Genomic DNA, 9,705 nt, shown 5'->3' with positions numbered 1-9,705 from the left:
AACTTAAGGCCATCTGTCTACCAGCTGAAGATCAACAGAAGATGGGTGTTGCAACAGGACAACGACCCAAAGCATAGAAGTAAATCAACAACAGAATGGCTTAAACAGAAGAAAATACGCCTTCTGGAGTGGCCCAGTCAGAGTCCTGACCTCAACCCGATTGAGATGCTGTGGCATGACCTCAAGAAAGCGATTCACACCAGACATCCCAAGAATATTGCTGAACTGAAACAGTTCTGTAAAGAGGAATGGTCAAGAATTACTCCTGACCGTTGTGCACGTCTGATCTGCAACTGCAGGAAACGTTTGGTTGAAGTTATTGCTGCCAAAGGAGGTTCAACCAGTTATTAAATCCAAGGGTTCACATACTTTTTCCACCTGCACTGTGAATGTTTACATAGTGTGTTCAAAAAAAACATGGTAACATTTAATTATTTGTGTGTTATTAGTTTAAGCAGACTGTGATTGTCTATTGTTGTGACTTAGATGAAGATCAGTTCACATTTTATGACCAATTTGTGCAGAAATCCATATCATTCCAAAGGGTTCACATACTTTTTCTTGCAACTGTATATGAAAAGATACAGTCAGTGCATATAAAGGGTGTTATCCTGTCCAGAGTATATGGTCACAGAGTCAAAATACCGACCCTGGATCCTACAGGCAGTATCAAACACACTACTTTGCTAAATTAACATACAATCAGCAAAAAAAAAACTATGCACACTGACCCAAGTATATGCCACAACACCGTCAGACTGGGCCCCGACGCGCGTTTCGCTGTCAGCTTTTTCAAGGGATAATGACAATAACTAGATAGCCGGGTATATATGGTCACAAGAGTGGGCGGGATGGTTTGTATTGGACCAATGAATAATGGTCATTTCAATAGCGGGCCGGATACTGCGAATCCTCACCTGTATAGATTTAAGTTGATGGCAACGTCTGGTATGGCGCGTAAACCGCTGCGCACCGCCGGTGCCTGCGTACGCGGTCGCAGCGATGACGTAGGACGGCCGCGCTCCTTGGAGCACAGAGCGTCCCACGTCAGAGCCGCGACCGCGTCAGCACGCCCGCGGCTGCGCAGAAGGATGCGTGCACTACGTGCCCCATCTTGGGTAAGGGAAAGCAGTTATCACGGCCCATCTATATATGTATATAACCATCATCCACATATGTCCATTCTCCAACCATTGCAGGAATACATGTATACAATATGGAATACTTCTCCATGAATATATACAGTCAGGTCCATAAATATTGGGACATCAACACAATTCTAACATTTTTGGCTCTATATGCCACCACAATGGATTTGAAATGAAACAAACAATATGTGCTTTAACTGAAGACTGTCAGCTTTAATTTGAGGGTATTTACATCCAAATCAGGTGAACGGTGTAGGAATTACAACAGTTTGCATATGTGCCTCCCACTTGTTAAGGAACCAAAAGTAATGGGACAGAATAATAATCATAAATCAAACTTTCACTTTTTAATACTTGGTTGCAAATCCTTTGCAGTCAATTACAGCCTGAGGTCTGGAACGCATAGACATCACCAGACGCTGGGTTTCATCCCTGGTGATGCTCTGCCAGGCCTCTACTGCAACTGTCTTCAGTTCCTGCTTGTTCTTGGGGCATTTTCCCTTCAGTTTTGTCTTCAGCAAGTGAAATGCATGCTCAATCGGATTCAGGTCAGGTGACTGACTTGGCCATTGCATAACATTCCACTTCTTTCCCTTAAAAAACTCTTTGGTTGCTTTTGCAGTATGCTTTGGGTCATTGTCCATCTGCACTGTGAAGTGCAGTCCAATGAGTTCTGAAGCATTTGGCTGAATATGAGCAGATAATTTTTCCCGAAACACTTCAGAATTCATACTGCTGCTTTTGTCAGCAGTCACATCATCAATAAATACAAAAGAACCAGTTCCATTGGCAGCCATACATGCCCACGCCATGACACTACCACCACCATGCTTCACTGATGAGGTGGTATGCTTAAGATCATGAGCAGTTCCTTTCCTTCTCCATACTCTTCTCTTCCGATCACTCTGGTACAAGTTGATCTTCGTCTCATCTGTCCATAGGATGTTGTTCCAGAACTGTGAAGGCTTTTTTAGATGTCATGTGGCAAACTCTAATATGGTCTTCCTGTTTTTGAGGCTCACCAATGGTTTACATCTTGTGGTAAACCCTCTGTATTCACTCTGGTGAAGTCTTATCTTGATTGTTGACTTTGACACACATACACCTACGTTCTGGAGAGTGTTTTTGATCTGGCCAACTGTTGTGAAGGGTGTTTTCTTCACCAGGGAAAGAATTCTTTGGTCATCCACCACAGTTGTTTTCCGTGGTCCTCCGGGTCTTTTGGTGTTGCTGAGCTCACTGGTGCGTTCCTTCTTTTTAAGAATGTTCCAAACAGTTGTTTTGGCCACGCCTAATGTTTTTGCTAACTCTCTGATGGGTTTGTTTTGTTTTTTCAGCCTAATGATGGCTTGCTTCACTGATAGTGACAGCTCTTTGGATCTCATCTTCAGAGTTGACAGCAACAGATTCCAAATGCAAATAGCAGACTTGAAATGTACTCTGGACCTTTTATCTGCTCATTGTAATTGGGATAATGAGGGAATAACACACACCTGGCCATGGAACAGCTGAGAAGCCAATTGTCCCAATACTTTTGGTTTCTTAACAAGTGGGAGGCACATATGAAAACTGTTGTAATTCCAACACCGTTCACCTGATTTGGATGTAAATACCCTCAAATTAAAGCTGACAGTCTGCAGTTAAAGCATATCTTGTTAGTTTCATTTCAAATCCATTGTGGTGGTGTATAGAGCCAAAAATTTTAGAATTGTGTGGATGTCCCAATATTTATGGACCTGACTGTATAACATTCACCATTTGTCAAATAAGTGCCAACAAATATCTGATATACATATGGTGATAGTAAGCCTATATCTAATATCTCCAATCATTTCCTACATAATTAATCCTAAATGATCATAGGTGTGTTGATACAGTGACAGTACATTAATTTAACAATCTTAAAAATCTAACAATAGTCAATTATACAAACCGGATTCCAAAAAAGTTGGGACACTATACAAATCGTGAATAAAAACTGAATGCAATGATGTGGAGGTGCCAACTTCTAATATTTTATTCAGAATAGAACATAAATCACGGAACAAAAGTTTAAACTGAGAAAATGTACCATTTTAAGGGAAAAATATGTTGAATCAGAATTTCATGGTGTCAACAAATCCCCAAAAAGTTGGGACAAGGCCATTTTCACCACTGTGTGGCATCTCCCCTTCTTCTTACAACACTCAACAGACGTCTGGGGACCGAGGAGACCAGTTTCTCAAGTTTAGAAATAGGAATGCTCTCCCATTCTTGTCCAATACAGGCCTCTAACTGTTCAATCATCTTGGGCCTTCTTTGTTGCACCTTCCTCTTTATGATGCGCCAAATGTTCTCTATAGGTGAAAGATCTGGACTGCAGACTGGCCATTTCAGTACCCGGATCCTTCTCCTACGCAGCCATGATGTTGTGATTGATGCAGAATGTGGTCTGGCATTATCTTGTTGAAAATTGCAGGGTCTTCCCTGAAAGAGATGACGTCTGGATGGGAGCATATGTTGTTCTAGAACCTGAATATATTTTTCTGCATTGATGGTGCCTTTCCAGACATGCAAGCTGCTCATGCCACACGTACTCATGCAACCCCATACCATCGGAGATGCAGGCTTCTGAACTGAGCGTTGATAACAACTTGGGTTGTCCTTGTCCTCTTTGGTCCGGATGACATGGCGTCCCAGATTTCCAAAAAGAACTTCGAATCGTGACTCGTCTGACCACAGAACAGTCTTCCATTTTGCCACACTCCATTTTAAATGATCCCTGGCCCAGTGAAAACGCCTGAGCTTGTGGATCTTGCTTAGAAATGGCTTCTTCTTTGCACTGTAGAGTTTCAGCTGGCAACGGCGGATGGCACGGTGGATTGTGTTCACTGACAATGGTTTCTGGAAGTATTCCTGAGCCCATTCTGTGATTTCCTTTACAGTAGCATTCCTGTTTGTGGTGCAGTGTCGTTTAAGGGCCCGGAGATCACGGGCATCCAGTATGGTTTTATGGCCTTGACCCTTACGCACAGAGATTGTTCCAGATTCTCTGAATCTTCGGATGATGTTATGCACAGTTGATGATGATAGATGCAAAGTCTTTGCAATTTTTCGATGGGTAACACCTTTCTGATATTGCTCCACTATCTTTCTGCGCAACATTGTGGGAATTGGTGATCCTCTACCCATCTTGGCTTCTGAGAGACACTGCCACTCTGAGAAGCTCTTTTTATACCCAATCGTGTTGCCAATTGACCTAATTAGTGTTAATTGGTCTTCCAGCTCTTCGTTATGCTCAAATTTACTTTTTCCAGCCTCTTATTGCTACTTGTCCCAACTTTTTGGGGATTTGTTGACACCGTGAAAATTGGAATCAACGTATTTTTCCTTTAAAATGATACATTTACTCGGATTAAACGTTTGATCTGTCATCTACGTTCTATTACAAATAAAATATTGACATTTGCCATCTCCACATCATTGCATTCAGTTTTTATTCACAATTTGTTTAGTGTCCCAACTTTTTTGGAATCCGGTTTGTATTAACATATTATAACTCACAATATATATTGTATCCTATAGAACCACACATTAAGAATATACCATCAATCCATTTTAAAGTATCGATGCACGTGTTTGTTCAAAATTACAATTTTTTCCACACATTAGAAGATCATAATCAATCTATTTAAAGTGTCAGTGCAAGTGTCAGTGCAAGTGTCAGTGCAAGTGTTAGTGCAAGTGTTAGTGCAAAGTTGCAATTCCTCCATCACATAGTAACCCTCTGTGTTAAATTTATTAGTCCAAGACAGAGTAATTCTCACAGATGAAGTCAGAAAAAATAAATAAGTAAAAAAAGAAAGAGAAAGTGAAAAAGTGAAGAAAAAAGCATGTGCATGGGTATAGCCATACACACCCGCTATGATCACTATTAAACAGTGTTGTGTCAAGGTGACCGAGGGAAATCAAGAGTACCAAATTGTATATATATATGTATGCAGATGTAAGGAGTGCATATATATGCATCCACTATAATCACTATTAAACAGTGATTTTGTCAGAGTGACAAAGAAAGATAAAAGGTACCAATTATATACATACATATACACAAATATAAGGAGTGCACATAAGAATATAAGGAATCCATAGGAACTGGAACACAGCCCCAGGCTCCATCCTTACATTCATTCTCATAAAAAGAGAACATATATAGAAATAAATAACCAAACATATATTCATCATATACAAAACAAGTGATTGAATAATTTGAATAGGTTCAAACTATTTATTTATCACAAATCAAATATAGAGCAGATAGTTATAGTGAAATCATCATGGAGAAGATGGACTTTCAGTATTCATATTCCATGGCCAAAATACACACATAACCTATATATGCAAATAAAGGAAAGACATATTAGTAGATATCATACATCATGACCAAAATATCCCGGCTACAGAAATCTAAAATACAATAATTTCTTTATTACTTAAAACACCACAACTCAGGGATGATGCTGCACCCTCCAAGAACGAAGCAATTGGGATCTTGTCATTCAGACCATATGGCACCTGAGTATTTAATTTTACAATCCACTTGCTTTCAACCTGCTCCAGCCGTTTGAACAAATCTCCGCCTCGCGCACCTAGAGAGACCCTGTCTAGCCCCCTAAATTTTAGGTCCTTCCAACATTTGTTATATTTCTGGCGAAAATGTTTCGCAATCTGTTTTAGCTTTAAAAACTTGTCCCTATCTCCATCATGTATTCACAGTAATGCCAAAATTCTAAAATATAACTTTTAATATTTATATATAAAATAGTCAATAAATCCCTCTAAATGATAATTAATCAATAAACATAGAAAGAAAAAAAAAAAAAAAAGGAAAAAACAAATTTGAAAAACTAGGGTCAGAGTGATATATTAGCCAAGGATTGGTTATAGGTTTAGTAGATGTTAGTAAAGCCTATTTAGGGAGGTATGACCCTATAATTGACCCTGAAGTAACAGCCCTACCTAATACGGAATGGCCGCCCCGATAGGGGCGATCCCGTTTCTCGTGCCTCCTAGTGTCCCTGATTAGCCCTATAGGGATGGATACCTAAATAAGGGGGGACCCTAATGAGACACCTGGGCTAAGTTACACCAAAATAAATAATAAAATGTATGTAAGTAGCAAAAAACCCGGTGACAAACTACACCCAATTATGAAATGAAGTATATAGAATTACAGAAGTGAGATGTCCAAAGTAGTCCCTACGCGTTTCGCCTGGTTGGTGTCAGGCTCATCAGGGGACATGTTTGACAAAGAATACCTATCACCATAGAGTAATACAAATATTATTGTATATATATACATACAGATTTTTAATTTCCTTTTATTTATATTTCCTCCGATTGAGGGTACATAGAAAGATATTAAGATTCAAGAAAAGCCACTACTTAAACTAAAGCTGATCAATGGGGTCAGAAAACATGATCAGATCAATTACCGGCAGCAGGAGATGATACATTAATTTGTGAGCAGGAGGGAGTAACGGTATTGATATAGATATAGACCCCCAGCTCATTCATCCATCTCATGTTTAAGGCTATAAACCAGACTCAATTACACCAGACCATATGTTTAGGTGTATACTAGTCTATCTGCTGCATTGGGACTATACCTCCACACCTTCACATCACCAAACAATTATGCCAATAGCAGAGATCAATAAAGCGATATACATGATTCTCATAGTGAAATGGCACAGCTATCTACATAGCTATAGATAACAGCTATCGCATCAAGCGGTATAAGTATATATATCACGACCATTCAATATATACTGCTGGATAATAGCAGCTCATTAGTATCAGTAGTACTTGCATGCCCATTTACGACTGGGTAGACAAAGGGTCATGTCCGCAGCTCCAGATGCTCTTAGTGATGATAGCTTTAGGGAGAGACCTGTGGTGATGGCGTCCGGCAGGTAAGCGGCGAGGTGTTGTCGGCGTTCCTGTCTTTTAAACCCTAACTTCCGGGTATCGGGTCACATGAGTGGCCACGTGATTATAATGACAGAGAGCGTCCGACGTAAGACGTCAGACACCTATAGTCACGCCTCGCCAGAGGGAGAGGAGGACAGCGTCTGACGCAGGACGCACCCAGGTAACCACTGCAGGTCTAACACTGAACCGTGACTTCCGGATCGCAAAGGGGAGTCACGTGACCGCAACGTCGGGCAGCATCCGACGTCATGCTATAATACATAAACTTCAATGGGAGGTAGATCCATTAGGTCATGCGCACCTCAACAACACTGCGCCGGTCATTAAAACTGGCACAGTGGGGTCAGACATTTAATTATTAGGTCAGGCCAACCACAGACTCTCATAGCCATTTCAAGAAAGCAGAGTTAATAGCTACTAAATAAACCACATTAAATATGTGGTATTAGTGGATGGGTCCCATTAGAGGTTGATAACAGCCATATTGATCATAGCATTATAAAGTAGTGGCCCATATAAACTTTATCAGACAGTACCCAACCAAATATATTTACTTTATGACATCAAAATTATATATGCCCAAATTTTATTATATTTTATTTTCATAATTAGAGAGTGATTGACAGAATATAGATGTATTTTGATATAGGGTTCCTTGATGCAGGGGTGGATCCCTCCCCCAATATTAGATAAAGATTATGTTACCCAGGATATGATGATCCTGTAAGATAGATGAAACGTCTTAAATAAAACACGCAAAATCTATAGATTCATTTAAACCAGATGGAATGACAGTATTGAGCCTGTGAATCCACCTTGATTCTTTTTGTTTCAACAATTTATCCCGGTCCCCACCTCTTTTGGACATTTTTATGACTTCAATCATTGAGAAGTGTAAATTTTTGACAGATCCTGCATGTCTATTCCAAATATGTCTTGATACGGGTTTATCCCGTTTATTACGGATATCCCCGATATGTTCTAGGATCCGTTTTTTAAAAATCCTTTTGGTCTTGCCTATATATTTAAGTCCACAGTCACATTGAGCCATATATATTACCCCAGATGTATTGCAGTTAGCAAAATTCCGGGCATGGAAGACTTGATGTCCCGCACTATCAGAGAAGGTTTTTCCTGGTGTTATAAATGCACAAGCTTTGCATTTACCACACTTAAAAGTGCCCATCTGTCTATTGGACAACCATGTGTTCGTATCTGGGGGCTCAAAGTGACTGTGTACTACCGTGTCGCCAACATTGCGCCCACGTCTATAGGTGATAGATGGATTCTCAGATAGTACCTGTGTTAGATCAGGGTCTGTCTTTAACAGTGCCCAATAACGGTTTAAGATGTCCCGAACCTGGTGGGATTCTGAATCAAAGGTACCAATAATTCTTATTGGATCAAGAGAGTTTGATGTCTTCATTTTTGGACGTAATAAGGCAGTACGATCTTTTGATTCAGCCCAGTCCCATGCTTGGTATAGGCACGGGCTTGGATAGCCCCTCTGTTTGAACCGGTCATAGAGTTTAGATGCTTCATGTGTGAAGCTTTTGTTATCTGAACAGTTTCTCCGGACTCTCAAGAACTGACCTTTGGGGATGCCCCTTTTAAGTGGGATGGGGTGAAAACTCTCCCATCGTAAGAGACTGTTGGTAGAAGTCTTTTTTCTAAAAAGGGTCGTCTTGATGTTGTTGTGTTCATCTCTTTCTAAACATACATCCAAAAAATTGATTGTATTTTGGTGTATTTCAGAGGTGAAAAAAAGTCCAATATGATTTGAATTTAGTGTATCCATAAATTGTTGGAATTCATTAGTTGTCCCAGACCATAGAAGAAAAATATCATCTATGTATCTGGACCAGAGTGTGATAAGTCTGGTCCAAGATACCATAGATTCAGTGAAGACAACTGTGTCCTCCCACCAGCCCAGGAGTAGGTTGGCATACGTTGGTGCACATGGGCTCCCCATCGCAGTACCCCTGAGCTGGTGGTAGAAGCGGTTCTCAAAGATAAAATAATTGTGTGTAAGAATGAAATTGAGGAGCTGAAGGGTAAATTGATTGTGTTGGTGTAAGTCCACAGATCTGGAGTCCAGAAAAAATTTAACTGCTGACAGGCCCTTGTTATGAGGGATAGAGGTATATAGAGCCTCTACGTCTATAGAGGCAAACCAACTCTCAGGTTCTATGGTAACACCCTCAACTCTTTGCAGTAGATCAGTCGTGTCCTGTAAATAGGAGGGGAGTGTGGATACAAAGGGGCGGAGAATTTTGTCAATATATACACCGGCATGATGGGTCAGACTATCGATTCCAGAGACTATGGGACGTCCCTTTAGGGGATTAATACCCTTGTGTATCTTTGGGAGTCCATAGAAAGTCGCTATTTTAGGGAATGTTGGTAGTAGATATTCAAATTCTTTACGATCAATACATTTGTTGTCCAGACCTTCTTGTAATATCTGAACCAGTTCCCTCTGGAATCTGTCAGTGGGATCCACCGTCAAGACTATATAGCTGTTTTTATCTAAGACCAGGGAGAGACACATATCTCTATATTGTTGTACTGAGAGGACAACAAT

Source organism: Bufo bufo, chromosome 5 (assembly GCF_905171765.1).
Source record: "Bufo bufo chromosome 5, aBufBuf1.1, whole genome shotgun sequence".
NCBI lineage: Eukaryota > Metazoa > Chordata > Amphibia > Anura > Bufonidae > Bufo > Bufo bufo.
This window is presented reverse-complemented; position numbering follows the sequence as displayed.